The following is a 22,169-nucleotide window of genomic DNA, read 5'->3' as shown; positions in this document are numbered from 1 at the left end:
GACTTTCCCAGGCTAAGGGAACCTCCCACTAGGGCCTAGGACCATCCTGGCAGAGAAGGCTGTGCCGTCTGGGAGCTCCAGCTGTCCACAGAGTGATGCTAATGGATGCTACAGAGGCAGATCGTAGGTGTAAAATGGCAACCGAGCAGGTGCAAATAAACCCCAGCCTCAAAACAGGACCCACCTGTACAAAGAGGGTGAGAATATCCTGGTCATTTATTTTGGTCCATGAGTTTTATTTCACCACCAGACCTCAGCTCTGCTTCCTCTTCCCAAAGAGGCGGATGGGCAGGAGTTACGGTTGCAGGCGGCTGTATTCTCCCAAATACGCTGCTGGGCAATAACTCCTGGACATTCATCGATAGACTCCCAAAACCCTCCTGGTTAACTATTGATATGTGCAGCTCTGCTCCACCCAGTCCCTGCTACGCAGGGGCCTTCTGTCAATCTAGCACCTTTCACCGCACAAAATTCACTTTAAACCACCTCAGGAAACAATTTTTTCACAAAATAGAGCAGCAGACATGGGTTCTGTAGCCTCCCCGTCAGAACATAGCCCCCCACCATCTCTCATGGTAAAGTTTAACATCACTTGTTTCTCTCCTTGTCTGTGCTGCTGGAGGCCAGTCAGAGTCAATACAACTGGGCTCCAAAGCCAAAGACCGGGAACCCAGTGGAAACTAGACTTTGGAGAAAGATGCCCTGTGTTTCCTCTGCAAATGCCTCCCTCTGCCACCCTGGCCTCGGTGGGGCACATGTGGACAGAGCACTGTCAGTGCCAGGAAACTTTGCGCCTGGGTCTGAATTCTGTTTTTGTTCTAAGCAAATTTAGTGCAGTGGAACGGGGATAGGAGAGGAAGGGTGGCCATTGGCTGGGGGCTAGCTTGGGACTCGGGAGACCTGGGTTTAGTTCCCTGCTCTGTCACAGACTTCCTGTCTGACCTTGGGCAAGTCACTTAGCCTCTCAGTGCCTCTGTTCCCTGCCTGTACAATGGGACACCAGCACTTCTCTGCCTGCCAGGGCTGTTGTCAGGATAGATATGTCAGAGATCATGAGGCGCTCAGAAACTATGGTGGTGGGGCCATAGAATTACATTAGAGAGCTAGAAGAAATGGATTGATGGACCTGGAGTGTGACGGCTGCTGTTTATGCAGCGCTGGAGTACAGCACCTTTGGCAGCCCTGCTGGCTTCGCTCACCAGTGGGCATCAGCCCTGCCCTGCAGGGGCCAACTCTAGGAGCATGACGGTCTCCATGCCCTTCATGGAGTGTGCCGAAAAGAGTGTTTCTGTGATGTGGATACTTGTCTGCTCAGAAGTGGAGCGAGCCAAGCAACTAGCTTCACATGGGCCACCCCATAGCCAAGGGATGGTCATAATATGCAGTTGCTCTCAGGCTTGGCTGGATTCATGCCAGCAAGCTTGAAGTGAAAGGGCCTGGTTCTCAGTTACTCCATGTGCTTGGGACTGGGATGAGAGTGAAGGTGGTTTTCATCTACTTTTGCATTCCCAGAGTTTGGTGCCATACAAGGACCATCTTGGTCCCTGGTGTAAATTAGAGCTGCCTCAAAGCTGCTCTAACCTATGCTCTGCTCTTGACATGCTCCCCATCCACCACTATGCATGGGCCTGGGAGCAGAGCCACTGAGAACCCTTTCATCAGCTCTAGACCATCCAGGGACGTGGCAGGAGGCTATTTCTGCCTCTTTTGAGGGCCCTTTACACGGGTAGCTCGGTGAGCTGCGGCCAGTTGAAGGGGAACACACACTATTTGGATTTGAGATGAGGCTTCCATCAAGCATCCGAGGCAGATGGCTTGTCATAGTCAGAGTCTGTCCTTTCCCTGCAGTAGCTGTATTTCCCGGATCTGTCCAAGTGCGACTAGAATCCCACTCATCTTACAGAGTGCACAGCTGCTGAGCCCTGCCGCATTCCTCTCATAGCTGAACAGGGGCAGCTGTAGTGTGAGTTCATGGGCCCAATTGCATCCACAACCAAGGGTTCATAACCAGGCAAATGTACCCTTCTCCTGGCCCAGTCTGAAGGGGAGGCTGGGGGAGGTGTGATGTTGGAGAGAGGGACCTCCCCGCACTCACCCTGCAGTGGCATCTCCTGTCCCGCGGAGCTGAACCCAGCTCTGCACTCCAGGCGTTGCGACCTGGCGGACTGGGTTGCAGCGCCACTCAGGTATGGGCCAGCCATCTGGAGTGGGGAGTCAGGCTCAGGACCCGCCACTCTGGGGTGAGTTCAGGGTGGCCTCTGTCTCCAACGCCCCCACCCCCACTCCCTGGGGCCTCCCCTCTGCAGCGGTCTGGGATTAGAGTTGCAGAGCTGGGGCGGAGGGCGCTGCAGCGGGTGGTTGGTGCCCCCTCCCCAGTTAAGTATAGCGCACCCATTGAATCAGGAGGCTACATCCGCCCCTGTGGCTGAGCGCTCTGGCAGCCTTTGTGGGGAAGGCAGACACCCACTGAAGAGGTTTCTGGTGGTGTTAACTCTCTCCTGGCCAACCCCTGGAAGGCTGCATCCAGTCACTATGGCGAGTTGAGGATCTTGAACAGGGGTGGGCAAACTTTTTGGCCTGAGGGCCACATTGGGGTGCAAAACTGTATGGAGGGCCGGGTAGGGAAGGCTGTGCCCCCCGAACAGCCTGGCCCCCGCTCCCTATTCACCCCCTCCCACTTCCCACCACCTGACTGTCCCACTCAGAACCACCGATGCATCCAACCCCCCCGTTCCTTGTCCCCTGACTGCCCCCTCCTGGGACCCCCCCACCCCAAACTGTTCCCCGCCTGGGATCCCACCCCCTATCCAACCACCCCTGCTCCCTGTCCCCTGACTGTCCTGACCTATTCACATCCCCGCCCCCTGACAGGCCCCCCAGGACTCCCACACCCTATCCAACGCCCCTCCCCCCCCCGTTCCCTGACCCCTGACCACCTCAGAACCTCCGCCCCATCCAACCACCCCCTGCTCCCTGTCCCCTGACTGCACCCCGGGACCCCCTACCCAACCCTGTCACCGCCGCACGCAGGCTGCCGCTGCCCCCTTACCATGCCACTCAGAGCGTCAGGAGCTCACAGCTCTTCTGCCTGCGCGGCAGCGTGGCTGCATGGGAGGGCCAACAGTGGGGGAGGGGCCGGGTGTAGCCTCCCGGGCCAGGAGCTCAGGGGCCGGGTAGGACAGTCCCGCGGGTCGTATTTGCCCACCTCTGATCTTGATGCTGTGGGATGCTGGCTTTGTGATGCCAGTGACATAGGGCTAGGAATCAGGAAGCCTTCGGATTGGCTAGATGTTGGCTCCATTTCTTTCATATTTAGGTTGGGCCAGTAACATTGAAAAGTCCCATCACAGAGAGTCAACTGTTATCCCCCTTCCAACCCCTTCCCGTACGTAAGAGCTACGAGGAGATTGCTTAGGGCTGCAGCTTGACCTTTCCTTGGGCTGTGCAGCGCTCTGCCTCCAGTATAGACAGGAGGCTTCCAGGGGAAATCTGATGGAGAACACATGGAGGGGTACATGTGCAGAGTGATATGAATGGGGTGGGGGGACGGGACATTCCACTAAATCATATAGGGAATTGCTTAATCCAGTTTCCTTCCTCCTATGCTAACAAATACCCCCATCTCCCAGAGTCATTGGCTTGGGCTGGTCCTGAGGGAATCACTGATGATCCTCATGAATGTTTGGATTCAGGTGTGTGCATCAGAGCACAGGCTGGAAATCACAAACTGCAAGGGTGTTTTCACACCTGGCCAGATTCTGCTCTCACTAAAATCTGGTGTAAGTCCTTTGACTTCAGAGGGGCTCCTCTAGATTTACACCTGTGCTGCTGAAATCTGAATATGCCCCAGCGAGAGAGACAATCACCATATCACGAAATTAGTGACCCTTTCATGAGCAATGGTGTGAGCTGACAACAACAATACCATGTAGCTCTTCTGTAGCACTTCTTATAGCTATGAAAGTGTTTTACAAAAGAGGTCAGGATCAGTATCCCCATTTTACAAATGGGGAAACTGAGGCACAGGGAGGGGACGTGACTTGCCCTCAGCAGGCCAGTGGCAGAGCTCGGATTTAGACCCAGGTCTTTTCTAAGTCTTAGTCCAGTGCACTAGCCATTGGGCTCCACAGTATTTGCGTTGATGTAGCATTAGAACCATCTACTCAGACCTGAAGTGTTTATTAGCTGAATTCAGCATCTGAGGAAACTGCTCGCGCTCTGCTCTGCTCCCACCTGTAGGAGCTCAAAGCAAGAGGAAACCATGCAAGAAAGAGAGCGGAAGTGAACCAAAGCCACATGAGAAGCTTTTTAGGTCACACATAAGTCTGGCCTCTGCTGAATACATATCTCGTCTGATTCTCTGCAGCTTTTGATGTCAGTAACTGCATTGCTCTTTGTTCATTATGGCCCCAATTCAGCAAAGCACTTAGGAAAACTCTTAAGTTTAAGGTCATGAGAAGTACTGTTGAAGGCAGTGGTACAACAGCGCTCACATGCGTACGTGCTTTGCTACTTCAGGGCCTACGTGCTTAGAGAAGTTACCAGCATTGCTAAGCTGGAAGTTGGAGTTAGGCAGGAAAGCACCAGTCACTATACAAGCAGAGGACTGCTATGAGCCAGGCACTTAGGCTGTGAATGTGAAATGAAGATGAACAAGGAGACTGAGGTATCAGTGGTGGTAAGGGTATTTAATGTCTCTCGGCCTTGAAAGATTCCAGAGCACTTCGGAAAAGACTGGCCTGCTCCTGCTCTCATTGTGGTCAACAGGAACTTCCCCCATTACTGAATGCAGCCATGTCCAGGATGGAACATGGCAGCTATTTAACCACGCACACCAATGCTACACAACCCTTTTAGCAAACCGTGTGTCCCATTGACACCGCAGAGGAAATGTAGAGAGAAAGTAATTAGCCGGTGGGAAGTGGGCCGGGACCTTGCAGGTAGCACCCCTGTTCTGCAGAGAGGAGCCACGGGAACAGTGAGGACGAGTGCTCAGGTACTGTGTTTCACTCCACACCCAGAAGATGGCAAGCAAAGGAGCACTGTCAGGTTCCCTTTCAGCCCAGGACAGGATGTGGCACATCAGAATGTGCTGCAGTGTCATCATATCTGATACTGCAGGATTTGGCTGTAAATGAATGTCTGTTACAGAGACAAACCCCAGCGAGACTGATTAAAAGGAAATCCTTGTGGACTCTGAGGGGCGTCTATGCAACGGGCAGTCCCAAAGCTGTAAAGCTGCTTACCGCAGGAGCGTGGGGACACACGAGAGTGAAGCTAAGCCTTGATGGAGCAAGCACAGTACTTTAGGAGAGTCCAGTTACAAACTGGCTTGAATCACAAGTGAAATGACTCCTAAGTAAGCTGCTTGGGAAATAGCTCGGACAGTCCAGGCTTGGAGGGTTATGCAGACAGATCTCTCAGCCCTTCAGGGAGACAAGAGACAGGGCCACCTAGCACTACCAGCCTGAGAACAAGCTTTTATGAACACTTGCTATGAAAACAGAAAGAGATTTGAATGATAACTTGAGGCTGCTTCCTGTTTACAAGGTGAGAACTAGATGATCTCCCAGGAAGGAGGCAAAGGTGTTTACAGCCCGGGCACCCCCTCCCTGGGTTCTGAGGACATGTGATCCTTCCTCTTGCTCCTGCGCTCTGATTGGCTCCTGTCATGCTCTCTGGTCTGATTGACTGTCGTCCTCAAACTACTGCTCCGTATGCCTACCCCAAACATGGAGACCTCAGTTTTTGACCTTCCACCCATTTTGTCACCATAGCATCATAGAAATGTAGGACTGGAAGGGACCTTGAGAAGTCTCTATGCCGAATGTCTGTCTCCTTTGTCTTCCCCATCCTCCTCCTCGTGGTGTGTATCCTCCCCACTCCTCTCAGACCAAATACAAATAGTTCCTTTTCTGGTTAACTTGCAGTTAGTATCAGTGACAGAGTGGGGCAGGGGCCAGACAAGTTTAGTGTGGGCGTATGGATGGGAGGTCTGAAGGCAATGATTAATGAGAGTACAGGGATTTGAATAATCATCAAAGGGTTACTGAGAAATAATTTGAGAGCGATTATGCAAAGCAATACCCATCAGCCAGTTTGATGTATATTTGAGAAATAGAGGCCCAGTTATGTGTCACATCCTGTAGGTGCATCCCTCTATTCTGACTGGCTCTGGTCTGCATAAGAACTGTATAGTCTTTTCTCATAACCATGCAAATGATTTTGCAAATCCCTGCACTCTGATTAACTCCTGCCCTGAGCACTCCACATCCATATGCCCAAAAATTCCATCTCGGTGCAATATGGGATAGGCTCCAGCCTGCACAAAGAACATCTGGCATCTGTGCATTGAACAGTATTAATCACAGCACAGATGCAGCCAAGTGTAAGATGGTACATCATCCCTCCTTCCCCCCAGTGAAGGTCGATTCAGTGTTTCATTAGTAAAATTAACATAGTGGTCTGGGCAAATGATACTCTGGCAAGAACAACTGCTGTGGGATGAAGGGATGGACAGCACTCTTAAGCTAAAAAACCATGCCGTCCTGTGACTTTTGAAATCCCCTGCGGCATTTGAGCTGTTTCCTAACAATTCCTAATCTCCTTCATTTTGAGCCTAAATCCATGAAGGTTTCTTGTCACCCTCACCCAGGCTGCTCTCTTGCCTTGAATCCTTTTAATTGTTTGTAGCGCGATTGAAGGGCCAAATCCTGCCACCCTTACTCCAGATGAGCAGCACCTTACTCCATGATGTAATGGGATTCCTTGCATACTTATGTACCGCTCAGCCTATGGGTGGCAGAATTGTCACCTCTAATTGTATTCTAGTAGCTGTACTGATTGGAATCGGGGCCCCATTGTGGTAGTGCTAGAGCATATTCCTGTCCCAACTAGACAAGACAGGCACAGGAAGTATTACTGTCCCCATTTTACTGGGAATAATCATAGATGGGGAACTGGAGCATCTAGAGAAAGTGGATCACATCCTCACCTGGTTAAAATCCATGTAGCTCAATTGAAGTCACCCAGCATCTGGCCCTAAATGATTAGCCCAAGGTTATGCAGGAAGCTTGTGGCAATGCTCAGAACTGAACTTAGATCCCTTCAGGCTCAGTGTAGTCAGTGCCTTAACCACAAGGCTATCAATCCTCTCTGAGAAGTCTGCCCTGCATGAACAGCTGCATCTAAGGGACATTAAGCTCCCCATATGTTACCTTAGATGTGGGTGTTTCCCAGCACTGCCCATACAGAAAAGCTAGTCCTCCTGGAGCTCTGTTCTGGGAGGAGGCCCAGGAACTGGTTGTGATGCACAGAGGAGGACTGATGAGCAAGCACTGCTAAGAGGGAGTGTCGGCAAAGGTTTGGAAGCTCTAGCAGCCTGTAGATGTGAGCTGGGTGGGAACTGGATTTTCTGTTTCATGGGAAATTCCGTAATTTCCAATTTCTTTCTATTCCGAAACAGAACAGAAGCCAAACCTTTGAAATTTCCCGCAAACAGAGAAAAAAGGGGGAGGGCGGTTGATTAAAACATTTGGTTTTGGTAAAATCAAAACATTTTGCTCTGATTTTGACCCATTTAAACTACACACAACTTTTTAATATTAAAAAAGTGAATTTTTGTTTGACTAGTGTTTTGAAATGAAAAATCATAACTTTCTGTTCCAAAAATGTTGAATTGGGATGTTTTGACATTATCAAAATGCTTTGTTTCATTTGTTTAAAACTAAATGTCAAAATCACCCTTTTAAAAACATTTTGATTTTGACAAGTATCATTTTCCATTTAATTTTTTTTTTTTTAAATGAAAAATTTCCAACCAGCTCTGCTGTAGATATGATTAACAAAGAGCTGGTGTCCCCCAATCATCCTGGAGCCTCTGCGGACTCTGGCCAAGGCTTATTCTCCTACATGTAATCCTTGGCTGAGTTAAATCTCTCTGCCTGACCTCTCTGTTCCCCTCACAGCAGGGAATAAGGAGCAGGGGAGGAAGCTGCTCAGGTTTTGTGACTGTGTGCAGCTACAGGAGTTTAGCACAGGAAGTCAGAGCTCTCGAGATGAGATGACCGGAGTGTAAAGGAAGTTGGAAGATGGGGGGATGGTGCAGAAGTGGCTTGGTCTGGAGGAGAGATAGAGGGAGAAATACCAGGGGCGTGATGCAGGCATCAGCACAGGGAAATGCTCCTTTGGCAGAGCCCAAGTTACGCAAAGCGCAGAGATTTTTGACATGTGATACTGAACATGGTCTCTGCATGCTCCTATGCAAACTAGATGGTTTTGCCCAGAACTTAGTGATCTAAGCCAGGCCTGCCTCTTCTGTTTTCACAGTGGGGGGAGGAGGAAGCCCCTGGGGAGTAGGTTTGGTTATCATTGTGCCTGGTTTTCGGTTGCTGAGCAGCTGGGTAGGGTAGCAGAAGGGAAAGAGTCACGAATAAGCCTGTGCTCTGCTTCAGGAGCGCATGTAGTGGCCCTTCCTCAATGAGCTGCTACCTATTGTTCTCCCGATTTCCTTACAGGGCTGCTGAGCAGTCTGCAGCAGGGGCCAGGGGAGCAGGGAGCGTATGTAGCTTTAAATGGATGGTTCTCTGCCAAAGGCTAGGGTTTAAGGCTCTCTTCAAAGCCCCCTTCCATTAATGTTTCATGGGAATTGGGTTTCCAGATCCCTTAGCTGGCTTTGACGGTCTCAGCGTCCTATCCTTCCATCTCCCTGTTCACTTCTCCTTTGACACATATGGGGTGGATTATGCGAAGTGCTCAGCAAGTCCTGGAGGCACTGAGTGTCCTCCAGTCGCTCAGGACCTTGCAGAATTGGTCCCCAAATTGCTTAACCTTTCTCCTCCTATTACAAAGCTCTGCCCACTCACACTGCAAACTACAATCAGAACATCTGAAGGGCACAAAGGATGGAGATGATGGTGGATTTAACAACCCTCTTGTATGTTCCCTGGCTCTGTTTTAAGGGCCCTGACAGCAGAGCTCGGGGAGCAGGGGGGACTGGACCTGCTTTAACTTGAGTTGCTGGGAGGAGGTTCTCTTCAATAGGTGGGAAGCTGATGATGCTGGTTTGTTTGCCTGCTGTCTACTGCAGCTGCCCTAGCACTTTCCCTGTGCCCTGTTGTTTGTTTTTAGGTCCAAGCTCTCTGGAAGGACAAAACCACCCAAGGACCTGGGTGGATTAAGGAATAGGTCAGCTTGAGAGTGACTGTTTTAAGGAGGAGGAGAGTGCAGATGCTTACACTCAGTCTGCATCTCTTTGAGACCGAGGTCTTGCGTGGCAGAGACATGACCAATTCCTCAGTTTGGTTCTTGTCCCTGAGCTGGGGCATGCTGGGAAGAGGAGAGGAACCTGGGACTCTCTGTTGGCAGGATCGCTTCCCCACGTCACGCTGTGGATGTTTCACTTGAGGCTGCTGCAATAAGCGTCTCTTCTCTGTGGTTGTATTTTATGTGACCACTTTGGAGGCAACCTGGGAAGTTCTGGGCTACACTATCCCATGCACAAATAACGGTCACTCATTCCACGGCCTGCAGTGGAGCAAAGCTGCCGCCCGCTACCTCCCAGGCTCAGTGAAGTGTATTGCAGGTATGATAACCTGCCTCTGTGTAACGTCCTCCCCAGCTCGGAGGGGCTGACTCTTGAGAACATCCCCCTCGGCCATAGAGCCCCATCTGTAAAACACATGCTGCAGACCAGGGGTGACCATTGATTTTTCTGATGATCCTGACTTTCCAATCCAGTGTGCTAGCATTGTCCAAGACTGTCCAGCTCACACAGTCCTGTGTCGGACTAACAAGTCAGACGCCAACCACAGATCGCCCTTGCCAATTGCAAAACTGCTGTGACACATATTCCACTGAGAAGCATATTTCTCTCTTGCAATTTTGCTTGTGGACAGTTTAAATGTCTGTATAAAGGCCACTGCGGCAGGAGCCTGGTCTCCCAAATCTCTCCCTGGTAAGGTGCTTTGCTCTGTCAGTTGGATAGTAGGAAGAAGAAGAATGGTCAGGAAGCAAACTCCCTTCCTCCCGGTACTGGATGGGCTTGAGTTGTCCTGCTGGCTGTTTAAGGTAGCAGGGATGGGTTAGGCAGGGCGAACTCCTCCCCAGTACATCTCTATGGAGTACTAGTGACTTATATAACTTGCCTGGCCCCTCATTAGGGCTAGGAAGAGATGGCACCAGAAGGATTTCTCCCATCCCTGCCCCAACAGCTTTAGCTGTGAGAACCTGCTCCCAAAAAGGGGTTGGAGGAATCTTTATTTTTTCTCCTTATCTGTCTTTGAGTTTGTTCCTGTGTGAATGAGTGGGGTGGTTCAAAGGCCAGCCTTCCCCCGCCTTCCCCATGCCTCAGTGTGTTCTTCACCACTGGGAGAGAGAGATTTCTTACCCCAATTAGAAGCAAAGGCCAGCCAAAAGATGGAGAAGACCGACCGTGGCCAGTAACCCAGAGAGGCTGCCTGTGTGCAAACCCATTGATATGTCCTGACCTGGACAAAGTGCTCATGCTGCGTCGAGCGTTTGCCCGTGGGGTTAGTTTGGGAGCAGACGTGCTGTCAGAGGGCGAGGTACATTCAGCTTGCAAATGAACAACGGGTAGCAGTGAAAGCCTGGCCCAAAGGCATGTGTTACCATCCATCTGACTTACCCAGGCTGGCAACCCACCGAGCTCCCTGATCCTGTGCCAATGCACCATTTGGGCAAAGAGGAGTTCATACAAAAGACAAGAAAGGGAGTAGTCTTAGGTGAAGCAACTGTGTAGGCTTATTCGTAGATTGCAGTGTGGGTCTCTGTGTTATGGTACGTTTCAGAGTGGCAGCCGTGTTAATCTGTATCCGCAAAAAGAACAGGAGGACTTGTGGCACCTTAGAGACTAACAGATGTATTTGAGCATAAGCTTTCATGGGCTTATGGTATGTGATTTGTGTCAGAGCCAGAGACTAGAGCCTTTAGGAGAGGGTGGATAGGGAGTGTCTGCCTTCCCATGTCCCAAATTATTCATGTAGCACCAGTACAGTAGTGATTAGACACTTGAAAAAAGATGACAGGGTCCTCTATTCCCAGGTAGTCATTCTCCAGGTGTTTCCAGGTACTCTCCCACAATGGGACTCCAGTCCCCAGTGTTCCCTCTAATTTTTCCCAGCATGTGCGGAATGATTTTTGTTATGTGCATCACCTCCATGTTGGTGTACATAACAAAATTAATGTGGCAGGGTGGGGCCGAGGGGTTCGGAGTGTGGGAGGCAGCTCAGGGTTGGGGTGTGTGTGTGGGGGGGTGAGGACTGCAGCTGGAGGTGTGGGCTATGGGGTGGGGCCGAGGATGAGGGGTTTGGGGTGCAGGCTGCCCCAGGGCTACAGTGGGGAGAGAGGACTCCCCTTGGGCTGGGCGTCTCTCCCCATCGGGGCTGGGCTGGGCTGAGGCCAGGGGAGGGGTGCCTCTCCCATGGCCATGGCCGACCCGGGGCTGGGTTGGGGAGGGGAAGGGGCCCCTCTCCCCCAGCCGTGGCAGGTCCAAAGCTGGGCTGGGTCTGGCGGGAAGAAGTGCCTCTCCTGGCAGGTCCGGGGCTGGGCTGGGGCCTGCAGAGAGAGTCGCCTCTTTATCTGGGACTGCAGACTCTTTATCAGGCATCTCTCCCTGCTGCAGCCCTGAGCGGCGCTTAGTAGGCTGCTGCACAACCGTGCAGCTTAGAGGGAACTTAGGTCCTGATTAATGGTGGGCTTGATTCACCACTGCCCTGCACCTTGTGTCATCATTGGCACCCAGGGAAAGCAGACAGGTATCCCTTTACGCCCACCTTCCAGAGGTGGAAAAGTAAATGGTAAGGTGGTGGAGAGTTGGGCCCAGTGCATTTATGGCTTTACTAGCCCAAATCCACTGAAGTTCCTTGTCTTGTGTATTTATTTCCCAACAAAAGTGGTTCATAAAACTAACTTCTGCTCATTCACCTTGTTTAATAGATTGCCCTGGCTATCCTTGCTACTTGTTGTTTCTTAGCTGCGTTGGTTTAAGGGCTGGGCCTGTTCTAGCCCACCAGTTCCTCTGGCTTGATTACTCCCAGCAAAAGCCTCCCTCCTGCTCCATACACAAGGGGCTAGACGTGGCACAGGGGATTCCACACAGGCGAGGGGAGAAGTACTCCTCAGGCTGCAGTAGCCCCAGTTGCTGCTGCACCTGCTGATCTGGGTGGGGCTCCATGTAGCCAAGGGACCAGCAGCCCTGCTCCCTCTAACTCCGCTGGCTGAACATGTGCAGGGAGCCCCGATAGGATTGAACTCCACTGTGCACAGAGGGTGCAACACTCCTCAGATAATTGCCCCCTCCCTGTGCAACAAAACCCCAGCAGCTCTATGCCTATGTGGCCCTCGTGTTCATGGAAGAAGAGGTAGGACTGGCCCCTCGGTGAAGTCCCAGTGTTGAACTGGAGACATCAGAGCCCCCTCTGTGGCAGTGGGTCGGGATGTAGGACAAGCTATTACTAGAGGGCAGGCATAGGCATGGGAAATAGGAGTGCAGGGGGTGCTGCACCACCCCCAGGTTTTATGTGAGGCCTCCGGTCCTGCACCCAGGGCTCCACTCCCCAGCTCAGGTCCTGGGGGTCGGCCCCATGCCCCGCTCCCCAGCCGCTGGCTCTACACCCAGGAGCCCTGCTCCCAGTTCTTGCCCAGGACTCCATGCCCTGGCCCTCTGCTAGGATCCCGGCCACCAGCCCCACTCCCCAGCTGTTGGCCCTGTGCCCGGGGCCTATGCCTCGGCCCCACTCCCAGCCCCGCGCCTGGGGTTCTGCTTCTGGGGCCACAGGTGCTGGCCCCACTCCCCGGCCATTGGGCCCTGCATCCAGGCCCATCCCCTGCTCCCAGGGCTCCACTCTCTGCTCCCAGGGTCCGGCCCCACGGCCGGGCTCTGCTCCTGGCCTCACACGTGGCATCCCGGCTGCCAGCCCCTGCCAGGGGCTCTGCTCCTGGCCCCATGCCCCTCCTCAGCTGTGGCCACAGCCTCAGCCCCCTTATCCCTGTCTGGGTCCCCTCTTCCTGGAGACACAGCCCTGCTCCCAGCCTTAGCTTGGGCAGGGGGGTGGAGGGTGCAGACAGGGGTAAGGGGGCTGGATTTTAACACCCCTACTACTAAAAATGTTCCAGTGCCACTGAGGGCAGGATCAGGCAGCAGGAGGAAGAACTGGCTGGGCTGGGAGGAAGATACATCTGGGGTTAGAGAAGATCAGCGAGGTCACCTCATTTATCTCCCAGCGAAAGCCACAAATGCAAAGTGCTGTTCAGCACAACTATCATCGCTTACAGCAGAGGAGCGGCCAACTAACCTGCTGTATTGGCTGCAAGGTGATGGTCCTGTGGCTAAAGCACGGGGCTGGGCATCGGGAGATCTGGAAGCTGGTCACCATTCTGCTACTGATTTCCTGCATGACTTTGGCCAAATCCCTTAACCATGGTGTGACGTAGGATCCCGCCCCGCACCAGTGAAATGGGGATGATAATGCTTAGCTGAGTGGCAGGGGAGTTGTGAAGCCCAGTTCATTCACACATGTGCTGTGCTTTGAGATCCTGCCAGCACTGTGGGATGAATGCTCCCTGTTTTCCAGATCGCCCCTGTGTGACAGCGCCCTGAGTTTTCGAAATCCCCATAAGCTGAGTCAGCTTCACCTCCTCTCCTTTTTAGAGCAGAGACTTTCCTCTGAATTGCTGTGTCACAGAGTTTTTATTTTTAATTGGCTCTTTTGAACTGCCTCCCCCCCCCCGCCGGTTCCACTCCACTCTCTGCACCCTGGGCAGTAATTATCCATCTGCACCCCCACCCCCCGCACTGTTGGGTGCTCATAATTCACAGAGTGACAAAGCCCCTTTGATCATTGACTAGTATTCTGAACCATGTGACCCTGAAGGGGGCGGGCCTTCTCTGCTAACATCGCCAGGAGCCTAGAGTGTTTCAACTGCTGGGGTGAGTCTTCTCATTCTCCCTTTGTTCTTTCCAATAATCCCCCTTCCCTCTGCCTCGCCGTGTGCTGCACGGGGACTCGCCTTCTCTCCGGCCACAGCTTCCCTCGCAGGGCTGGGGACCTGCATGCCAGGGTAGGGATGGGGGGGAAGGCAGCAATCCTAAATTGTGATCGTGGGCTCCTTTCAATGGTAACGTGCAAGGCTCAGCAGAGCAGGACGCCTTCAAGCTTCTGTCCCCCTTCTGGAGATGGGCAGGTTTCAGCAGCTCTAGCCCTGCTAAAAGCTTTCAGCCTCCAGGCTGAGTCATTGTAACCAGAGAGAGACAGGGATGGGGGAATTTTGTTTCCATGCTCCGACCAGATTCCGCCCCGAGAAAGAAGAAAAGAGCTTTGTGCTTCACAGCTATCTCTTTGTAAATATTTGGCCAACTGAGCCGGGTGCTTTAGTTTCGTTCTCTCTGGTGGTTTCTTGCCCTTGCTTTGGAAGGAGCTTGTTTTGCTCTCCTTGAGACGGGGACTTAACTGTAACTCTCCTCTTGCCTTTATCTAGCAATCTCTTTTGAAAGAGTGCAGAGCGTGTTTTCCTATAAGCCCTGGGGGTGGCGGGGGGGGGGGGGGGGGGGGGAGTCCAAGTCGGTTTGTGTTCGCTTGAAACTCAAATGAGTACTTTTCTTTACGCCGTGTTCTCAAGTGTCGCTTTCAGTCAGTGTTCCTGCTGCTGTGTTACCCTTTACAAGCCTTTTCATGATGAAAACTTTCAGGGCTGCAGGGAGATATAGTGAGGGGGTTGGGGGAGGGCAAGACGTTTTCTTTGCAACTGACTGGGCGCTCCCGGTTCTTAAATGATCACTTGGGACAGCTGCTTGCATTGCAGCAGGATCATTGAAGGTTGGGAAACGTGTGTTTATATGGCATTATGGGAAAACCGTAGTCCTACTAAGTCAATGCTTTTCCTGGGACTTCTCAGACAGACAAGTGCTTGGGCGTGGGGTCCTTCGGCAGGTACAGATCCAGCAATGACTCTCACAATGAAAGGGCTTGCTTACAGGAAATGCACTCTGTTCTTCCAGGCCTGGAATCCCCAAGCAACTCATTGTTGCCTGGCACTTTTAAATCCAAACAGACTGAGCACCAGATTCTTAGGGTGGCCCTGCTCCCTCAGCTACAGTATGCCTTGTGCTGCTTGAAGCCAGCATCCTTGTTGGGAAACCAGCTTTGTTCCAGGAAAGTTTAGACTCTCCTTTTAAAAGAGGCCAGATTCATTCCTTGGGTAGCTCCACTTCAGCCAGCAAAGTAGCATCTGGGATGAATCTGGCCTGATCTATCTAGTGCCATGAGCATCCGCTGAGACAGTCTTTACCCTTTATGAAGGATGCTTTCTTTTCCATAACAGGCAGGGGCTGGGGGCTGAGCAAGCAGCTGAGTATGTAATTGTACCATTGTTACTGGCGGAGTGAGATTGTTTCCAGGTTTTTCTGTAATGACCATCACCACAGTATGCAGGATGCATTTATGTTATTAATGCAGAGAACTGAGAATGGAAACCAGTTTCTGAGTTCAGGTCCAGGTGTGTTCTGGTTCAAACCCACTGGCTTAATGTGGACTACTCTTTCATGTAAATTCCCCACCGTTGCACTGGCCTAGATGCCATGTGGATCAGATAAAGCAGGCCATCTGTAGGACCAGGGGTGTAGGGTACCATTGCTCCAGCATTTTAAAACTGACTATATAACAGAGTTGCTGAAGTAACCTACCATCCCAGGGGGGTGGGTTTCTCCTGTTAGGAAGCCTTACAGATTAAAATCTAGATTCTGGGTTGGATTCTGCTCTCAGATGCATGAGCATAGATCTTGTGATGCAAGGTTTGCTTGTACAAGCCCATACAGGAGCTGCTTTTAGTGGGTATGCAACCATGTGGGTCTTGTGTTTTTAGGGGACCAGATCTGGCTCTTTTAAGCACTTCTGTTCAACCCCTTCCAAAATCTAGCACTGTGCTGCTTTAAAATCCCCCCCATCCAAGGTTAAAGTGTAAATTCATGAGAGTAATTGCACAGGGCCAGCTATGACCTAGCTCTGACCCTTCTGTGAAGAGCATCGATAAGAGATGTGGGTATATATGTTCCCCACTCTCAGCTTCATGCCTTCTGTTGGAGCAATGTGCCCTAGCACATAGAGTACTAGACTGGAATTCAGGAGACCTAGGTTCGGTTCCTAGCTCTGCCACTGACTTGCTGTATGACCTTAGGCAAGTCACGTCCCCTCTCTGTGCCTCAGTTTCCTCAATTATAAAAGGGGGATGACGATATGTCTTTTGTAAAGTGCTTTGAAATTTACTGATGAAAAGTGCTATACATGTATTATTATTATGTCATGAGTTCATCTTGCACTCCGAACAGTTTCCCACTCCTTCTGTGCCAAAGTGTCCATACTCTTATTGGAATTGGGGCAGCAATCAGTCCCGCACTGCTTCCCTCACAGTCCCCAGTGTAGGGGGCATGCCAAGGGCAGGGCCAGGGACCTGTTGGGGGCAGGAGAGGGCATATCCGTAGCACAGGGCACTGTGGAGATTCTGCACTGGCACACAGCTCTTAGGCTGTGTCTACACTGCATTTAGACGCCTGCGGCTGGCCTGTGCCCGCCGACTCAGGCTTGGGCTCTAAGGGGTTGTGTCATTGCTGTGTAGGCTCTGGAACCCTCTCACCTTTCAGGGTCCTAGAGCCTGGACTCTCGTCCGAGCCCGGAAGTCTACACAGCAATGAAACAGCCCCACAGCCCAAGCCCCATGAGCCTGAGTCAGCTGGCACGGGCCAGCCACTGCTGTGTAGGCAAACCCATAGGCAGCCCATGGGAGGAGAGCAGTCTCATAAACTGCTCTAATTTATGCCTGGGGCCCCACGAGCCATGAATCTGGGCCACACAAAGGTGCGGTGAAGTTACCTCTGACCCCTCTCCCGCCAATCTCTGCCTTCTGTGGTGAGTCTCCAAAAGGTTCAGCACAGGATGAGACCCCGTGTTTTCCAGGTATCCTTCCTGCCTAGTTCTCTTCACTGATCCTATCACCACACTGTCCCTTACCTGACCCATTGCTCTGTGCCTAGTCTTGTCTTGCTGAGCTTGTAAGCTCCTCAGGGTGCGGCTTGTGTCTGACATTGTTTTGTAATGCATCCTGTGTGTTTACAGCACTATAATAATGATGCTTAACACTATCACAGAGTAACTAGTGCAACCCATGTAACACTTTTTAGGTAAGGTGAATGTCTCCTTCTGTTAATACAGCAGAAAGTCTCCTTGTCTGCTGGTGGAATAAAGTCCATCTCCTGGAGAGGACATCAGAGTGCAGTACTCAAGAGCTGTGACATCATAGTGATTAAATATGACTTTTAAAGTGTGCCAGTATTCTAACCAATAGGATAGCTGTATACAAATGAACCAAGGTCCAACTGTATTGTGAATGGTTGAGTAATCAATAATGTCTCACTTCTGCATTCAGCAATCAGCTGTTCCTAACTTTTTTGAACTCCTTTGCAAGGGAGGGACTCTAAATGTTTTCTTCTTTCCCCTTGAACAGAACACAAAAGAGATTTTACATTGTAAATTATTTTAATTTTAAATACCATGGTTTTCTTATTAACGTAGTGTGGTGCCCTATATGCAATACCTAACATAGGAACCCCGTCCGTGATGGGGGGGGGGGTTGGAGGTTAGGCATGCATTGCAGGTTCTGATCCCCACACAATCCATCCAAGCCTCATTCTGGTTATCACAATGTCCTAGACTACAGTGTTGTCTTGATGTGTAGTTCAAACGAAGGAGTGAGAGCCAGGACTGGGTTTTATTCCTGACTCTGCCAGTGCCATTTTGTGGCCTCAGGCAAGTCACTTAACTGCTCTGCAGTTCGGTTTATTTATCCCTGAAAGAGGGTTAATACTTTCCTATTAGGAGTGTAGAGAGGCTTAATTAATTCACAAGAGAAAATCTTGCTGAGTTAATGTTGCCAGTGCATTTCAAATGGAGTCCAGATAACAATCCCTTCAAAAATTTTAGCCTGGGTTGAAATGTGGCATGTGAAATTTCAAGGGAATTGGATTCTTTTAGGGAAGTTGAGTAATTGCTGGGAGGGCTTGATAATCAGGTTTGTACCAGGAAGTTGGTTTCAACCTTAAGTCCGGTTACCGCCACTGCATGACGTATATAAAGCACTTTAAGATGCTCAGGTGACAATTGTTCGAGAAATGCAAAGGATCATTATTACATACCCACACACACTGAGCAGGGGATATGGTCTTCTAACTTGCAGTCAGCTATAATTAGGCCGTAGCTGTTGCTGTCAGAAGCATGTGCCCTGGTTTCTATTGGAAAGTCTCAGTTGTGCTCAAGAGAGGGAAATGGAAGTCCATCCTCACCATGCCCTTGAAATGGCCTTCCATGCGCCCTGAGAAGTGAGAGTGTCTTGAGCAGGGCCCTCCTTTCTCAGAATTCCAGGGTTCTCTGGAACTGCAGCATAGGAATTTGCTTTCCCAGGGGTTTGCTGTTGTGAGGATATTTCAGCATCCTACACAGCAATAGTAGATCTCCCACTGAAATCACTACCTGTAATCCCCATCCTGTTTATAGAAAGAGGTGCAGCCTCACTGGAGCTCTCGCTGGGTCATAGAATTCCATGGCCTCTGTTACCTTAGAACAGTGGTGTCCAAACTATGGTCAGTGCAGAGCTGGCTGGTCATATGGCCCTGGCTCCTCTTGCTAAAAATATATTCACTCCTTTCCTAATACACATTTTTCACGTAATAAGCAATTGCTGTCATTGCCGCCGGGCTGTTATTTGATTGACAGCAGGAAGGGAGGTGGCCGGGGGATTTCTTGTGAAGTGGTTAAACTGTTGCATACTAGGAACTCCTGCTCGGGGCTCACGCTCCTTTCTCCTGCTCTGAATTTTTAAACTCTGTTAAGATCATAAATGATGTTGAAATCTTCATCCTCATCTGTGTTGCCCCCAGGTGTGTTTGTTCGAGGGCCAAGTAGTCAGATCTTAGGAACGGGAGCTAAGGTCCCAGCCAGGACCTTTGGTGCGCATGTTGCTTATTGACAATCTCTTGGCTTTCGCGAGGGTCCGGAGAGCACTGCAGGATTGTTCGGCATCAGACGCTAAACCCTGGAAGCACAGATTTACATGCCTGCTGGTTGAAGGGGCCTTTGGAGCAGAGAGAAAGAAGAATCAAAATCTTCCTGAGCTGCTGCTTTAGTGGCAGCATCTCTGTATCTTCACTTTCATGGAGGCTTTTGATTTGTTTTCTGACAGGAGGAGTCACTGAATGGAAGACAAAAAACCATGTTCTTCAGTGTTTGGGGAGGATTGTGAGTTAGATGGAGGCACCATTTGCTGTGGGCTTTCTCCTAGCTCAGCTGGAAAAGGTTAATTTTTTCCATTTCCCCCAGTAACGCTCTTTCCCCAGGATGATTGTGGGGAGCAGGGGAATTGCCTCTGTCACTTTCTCAGGGATGGCTGGGCAATAGGGAATGTCTGTAGCTGATTCTCCTGATTCGTAGATTAAAAATAGTAACAGGCAGCCCCTATTGGACAGTCCACAAGAGGTGGAAAGTACGAACATTTGAAACCAGGCTGGACAACAGATTTGCCCACAGCGTGTGTGAGACGGGGCACTGACAGCTCAAGTTTTATGCCCCCTAATGTGGCTTTCTGCTGAGTTTCGTTGGCATAATTTCCCCCTCTGTTTATCCCCTCCACGTTTCCCCACTGGTCAGCGACACTCACTCTAGGCTTCCTCTCCCGGAGCCCTCCCATTGTTAGCCACTGACCCTGGAGCATCTTCAGATGACCGTCACCATCCTCCGTTTTCTGCCAGCCTTGTCTGAGCCTGGAGACCCTCATCTCAGGGTGCCTCTTGTCCTAACCACTAGTGCTGGGAACTGTATTGTGATCCTGTTTTCTTAGTGCAGTGTGGGACTTTGCTTTCCCATCACAAACTGTAGGCAGTGGCCAGCCAATCTCACAGTGGCCTTCGATACCCCTTCAGGACTGAAGGCAGCCGCTAACTGGTGCTGTGTCAGACCTCGCCTTAAACAGGGGAGCTGCCCCTGCTCTGCCTTGGGCAATGGGACTCCATTCAAATGCCTCCTTAACCCCTGCCAATGGGCCAAGCTGTTTCCTGCTCTGGGCTGTTTCCCTTTGACCCCTGGCCTGCTGGGCTCTGAATCAGGCCAGCAGGGGCTGTCGGAGGGTGGGGCAGGCCAGAGTGGGTGGAATAGGGACAATGCCAGCTAGCGGGCGGGAAAAGTAGAACAAAAGGCAAGGCCTGTATTTTTGTCCCTGGCAGTTGGGGCAGCCAGCTGGCTCCTCCTTAGTGGGAGCCCAGCCCCAGCTGCTGAGCAGAAGAGGCTTCTCCTTGTTCTCTCTTCGCAGAAGAATTACCATATGAATACCGCTCTTTCCCAATCCCAATGAGGCTGGCTCCTCTGGCGCCCAAGGAAATGCAGATCGCAAGGGCGAGGCCTGGCTTTAGGCACTTCTGCAACTGCATCTGCACAGCAAGGCCCTGCTGCTTGGCAGGCAACGGGAGCCCTTTCTCCCAGCAGTTCCATGGGAATGTGGATTTGCGACTTGCGCTCTCTGCAGGGATCCAGTTTGCAGGGCATGTTCTCTTGGCAGGAGGACTAGATCAGTCAATTAGCCCCAGGCAGCAGGGTAATCCCAAAGTGAAGGTTTCAGAGGGGTAATTGTGTTAGTCTGTATCACGAGTCCTCGTTTTTTCCCAAAGTGAAAGAATCCCAGTAGAAATGGGACTGCAGTAAATTCCAGATCCAGTTCTGGGAAGGCTCTGATCCACATCAGAACTTGATGACCTGTTCCACTCTGGAATGGCCAGACTGAAGCCACCGTAGTCCTGTGGCTCGGGCACTGCCCTGGGAGTCTGGGAGTCCTGGGTGCTAATCCAAGCCCTGCCATTGCCCTGGTGTGTGACCTGGGGCAAGTCCCAAGAGCTCGGTTTTGCCTCTCACTCTGTGTCTGTCTTGTCTGTTCAGACTGGAAGCTCTCAGGCAGGGACTGTGCATCCGGAGCCTGCTGCACTGAGCCCTGATCACAGCTGGGGAATCTAGGTGCTGCTGTAATACAGATACTAATAACTAAAACGCTGGCTATCCACCAGAAGTTGGGATCCAAATCGGCCCGCACCAGCCAGGAGCCAAGGACATGTGTTGGGGAAGGAGTGCTGGGCTCTGCCCATCTGGGAAGAGAATCATAAGGTGCTTTCTCTTGGTGAGTTGCAGCTAAGAGGAGAGAAGGGATTTCCCTTTTGGGTCTGAGTCAAACTGGCATGAGAGGGGAGTTAATGAGACGCTCCCAGGAGTGCCTCTCTGCTAAGTTGAACGTTAAGATACGGTGACCCTAAAGCAGGCCTGGAAAAGTCTAGGAACATATTTTCTAGTCTCTCCTGAGACCAAAGAGGGAAGGTGAGACCTTTTGCATTGTTGCTGGAATCCCAACAATTGCACCCAGTTATCCCCTGCTTAGACCCGTCCTCTGACCAAGAGTGAGTTGAAGATTTGGGGCCCATCAGTGTCACTCATTAATCAGCCGAAGGGGCCACTCTCGTGCAGTGCGGGACACCCCTTCTTCAGAGGTTCAGTGTGTTGCCTTCACAGGACTGGGGAGATGCCAGCCGGGGCTGTTGCACATGGCCATGCAGCATGCCACACTGCTGGGCCAGCTAAATGCATTATGATTTCCTCAAGTCCTTCCTTGGGGGCTGCTACCATCCAGTCTCCTCCGTTTCATACGGTGGAGGGCTCTGAGCATGCTAAACTGGAGCCTTCTACCTAATTCAGCCCAGAGCCATGCAGCATGTGATCACTGGAACCTCCCCCACTTTCCAGGGGACAGTGCTCTAAATATCAAGTCCGGAAGGTCCAGCTCCCAGTCTGTTTCTAGGGAGTCAGCGCCTCCTATGCCGTTCGCTGACGTGAGTGTAAGCCATGAAGCACAGCAGGGCATGTGCTGGTGTCGGATGCACACAGCAAGCAGCAGACACTGTCACAAGTAGCTCTGCACTCTGCTGTGTGCTCCTGGGCTTGCCATGGCTGTGCTCTAACGAGGCAGCTTGGGATACTCCTGGACCAATGAGTTTGCTCTGCCAGGCCACGACTACAGGAGCATTTGCAGCTGGGGAGCAATGAAGCACTTCCCCTCCCAAGAGAGATGCTGAG

The 22,169-nt window shown here is 51.4% G+C and overlaps 1 protein-coding gene across 6 annotated transcripts in view; it reads left to right on the top strand.

Moving 5' to 3' along the window:
* SEPTIN9 (septin 9) overlaps positions 1 to 22,169 on the top strand; it is a 258,753-nt gene that overhangs the window by 173,834 nt on the left and 62,750 nt on the right. The window contains exon 1 of one of the 6 annotated variants that reach the window (XM_027834661.3): positions 13,800 to 13,948. The exons of 4 other annotated variants lie outside the window; for them this stretch is intronic. The gene's annotated coding sequence lies outside the window, so the exon portion shown is untranslated. Of the gene's footprint in view, positions 1 to 13,799; positions 13,949 to 14,015; positions 14,080 to 22,169 lie in introns of those variants that run through there. One more of the 6 variants, XM_043527819.1, reaches the window with a different exon arrangement.

This window comes from Chelonia mydas, chromosome 14 (genome assembly GCF_015237465.2).
Source record: "Chelonia mydas isolate rCheMyd1 chromosome 14, rCheMyd1.pri.v2, whole genome shotgun sequence".
In the NCBI taxonomy this organism is placed as follows: domain Eukaryota; kingdom Metazoa; phylum Chordata; order Testudines; family Cheloniidae; genus Chelonia; species Chelonia mydas.
The sequence above is the reverse complement of the archived record's forward strand: the minus strand, read 5'-3'. Positions and strand labels throughout refer to the sequence as shown.